Source organism: Lepidochelys kempii, chromosome 6, assembly GCF_965140285.1.
Source record: "Lepidochelys kempii isolate rLepKem1 chromosome 6, rLepKem1.hap1, whole genome shotgun sequence".
Taxonomy (NCBI): domain Eukaryota; kingdom Metazoa; phylum Chordata; order Testudines; family Cheloniidae; genus Lepidochelys; species Lepidochelys kempii.
This window is the reverse complement of record NC_136385.1, coordinates 91,520,927-91,524,167: the sequence shown is the minus strand read 5'-3', so window position 1 is coordinate 91,524,167 and position 3,241 is coordinate 91,520,927.

Below are 3,241 nucleotides of genomic sequence, written 5' to 3'. Positions count from 1 at the left end.
CCTGCCTCACCCCCTCTTCTGCATTATCCACATCTCCGCCAGGGCAGGAAGGAGTTGCATCGTGTTCCAGCCTCTCCACCACATCAGCGCTCCGTTTTGGGGGGCGGCGGGACTTGGAGGCGAGACCTTAAGGGTGGCTGTTCCAGATCTCCCACTTCTCATTCCTACTGGTTGAAAACGGGGAAAGAGGGGGAGGGAAGAGTTGAGAAACACATGGAACTGCTGAAGAGACTATATCGCACCTACGTGTGAGAGCCAGACAATGAGCAGAGAAAGGAGGCTGCAATGAGTCCTCACACACATCTAGGCACCCACTGAGCTTCATCTTGCTCTTTATCTTCACCGTCACGCACATCTAGGAGGTGCGGCCGGGGCTGGCTCCTTCGCCAAACACATACAAAGGGTCATCAACCTTCTTGTGCTCTCAGTTTTGTGTCCTTCACTCCTTCACCCAGAACTCTGAGAAGGGTGCAGAGAGGCAAACAGAAAGCAGGACTTTTAAGGCAACCTCCATACAACTGCAGTTATCATAGAATCACAGAAATGTAGGACAGGAAGGGACATCAGTAGGTCACCTCCCCTTTTCTATCATCTGGATCTAATGGGAGACTAGGCTGTCTTCAAATCCTCCCTATGTACATATCTACACTTCTCCTACTCCTCTTACACTACAATATCGGGAGCAGGCAGAAAAGAAGACCGAGGCCTTCCAGACAATTTATACACAATGATTTGACTCACTTTCTTCTTTCCCTAAGACATTTGTCACCTCTCTCACCCACATTTGCCAGATCATACAGGGTTTTCAAGACCACAATGCCCAGCCTCCGGGAGCATGGTGGACTTGTCATTGATTCTAGATACTCAAACAGTTCTACTTGCCAAAAGTACCATTTTCCACCTTAGAGTGGTAAGAATACTCTGCACCTTTTTCTCTGATGAGGATCTCCTGGCTCCAGTGGTTAATGAGTTCATCCCTTCAGACTGCAGTATGTAATTCCCCTGCACCCGAGACTAAAGATAGAGATCATCAGGAAGGTGCAGGTAATACATCACACCTGTCCTCTAAGCAGGACAAACTGCAGAGATCATATTACACCAGTGCTCCACAAACTGGACTGGATGAGCATTCACTTCCACTTTCTGGTACTGATCTCAAAGCTTTTATTGAGACACATTAGGATTCTCAGAATTTTTCATAACTGGGTACACTGTCTCAGGTGAAAGATTGTCTCATGCACACACTCCCACATTAACTATCCTCCAGCCCACATCCCCTCTCATTCACAATCACACAGATGATTTCCTGTCCTTGATCACATAACAGCCTTGGGACAACTACAGCAATTGCTCTCTTGGAAAAGTCACATTAAGTATGTTTAGTTCTCTTTAATGTGTTTTAACAGCAGGAAACTGTAATAAGGAGCCAGCACTATGCAGGTTCTCCTTAGACTTCCAGCAGGTGGTCCATGGATCACATTTTCAGAACTGCTGAGGAAGGCCTATGCTATCTCAAGAATCAATACTCCTTAAATCTGTCATAGCAGCTGCAATCCTTTGGCACACTGTAACTCACTGAGTCTGGGGAGGGAACTAGAGGCAAAGCCTTCTGAAAAGCAGGTACAAGTCGCTAGACTCCTTCCCAAAGAAGATTGACATATGTCCAACTCTTGCCCCACTCATAGTGTGCTGCTAAACTCACTTCTTCACCAAATTATTTGCCAGATACTCAGAGCAGAAGAAAACCCTGATATCTGCTCAGGAACCTAATGGCTAACTCAAAGAGTAGGATGGAGAATTAGTAGCCCCATATGGACAGAGCTCACTGTAACTAATAATCCATGTCCAGAGACCAGATACTACAGTAATAAATACTAATTAGATAGCTAGATAGTTACTTTCATCCTCATTCTTCTTTTCCTTTTGATTCCGTATCATTCACTTCTTTTCATCATCCATAAATGGGAAGCAAAAGTCTAAACTCTTCTTCTTCACAAGCATCTTCATTCCCATCCTCCTCTTCTTCATCTAGAGCTCCATGAGAGACAACAGTGGCTGGGACATTTAACACAATTCAATCCTCAGGAACTCTTGTATTCATTATGGGCTTCATTCTTCCAGTCTCTGCAAATCATCCTATTGAAACTGATGGCAGAATCTGACTCTGTGATAAGGTTTTCTCCCATCACCTATTAGAGAAGACAGGGGAGGGAAACCCAATTAGAGACAAGTTCCACACCTGTGGGGTAACTGAATGTCTGTCTTCTGGACAGAGGTGATGGAGTTAGTGGAGAATGATGAATCCATTAGTCACCTGAGCCTTATAAGTAGGCTCAGGACACTCACTAGAGGGTAATCTATGATGAAGGCAGGTCTCTCCTTTAGAGAGGACGTAAAGCAGATTCTTGTCAGAGGATATCCTGGGATGGGGCTTAGGGAAAACAAGGGGATGGCTAGGAGCAGTTTCTGGGGTCCCTGTGCAGAGAATGCAGTAAGGGCACCCTGTGAAGAAACTGTAGGAATGGTCAGATTAACCCAAGAGCAGAAGCAGTATTTGTTTGGGGATATCTTGGTTTGATTATATCATTGGACTTTTGTAACCATCTCCAGCCGCGTCACTCTTACCTTCATCCCTACCTTCCTCCTCATCTCAGTCCTTTAGTCTACTAGTCTCCGAAGCAGAGAGCCTAAAAAATAAGCTGCAACTTCTTCCTATGCATACAACCACATTTTTCTATGCAATTGCAAGGGGAACACTTACATGGACAAAGAAAACTGAACATTTGCCAAAGTGTGTGATAGCTGCATGGGAACAACCAAAAATACTGTAACACACAATATAACAAACAGATGATACCGCAACACTGTACGTTATTTGTGTAAACATAAGTTCATGTATTTTTGTGCAATGCAGAGTATATGGAAGGATAAAGGAAGTGGGTATGAAAATGAGGCAATACAATAGACACAGGTGGGAAAAAGATATGAAGTACATATGGAAAGCTCTATAAACAGATAGAACCTACAATCAACAAAGCAGTTTTAACTAAAGTTGATTTGATCCCAGTACTGTAGAAAGATAAAGCAGCTAAGAAGGAGTTAATTCACCTTGTCTGCAAGGCCTTCAATAAGGGAATCAATTATTTTCACTTTTTTCATCTTCCTTATAAGTACATTTACAGAACCACGAAGCTGAGCATGTGACAAGAATAAGCGATGGTACGATTGAATTGCTGTAAGC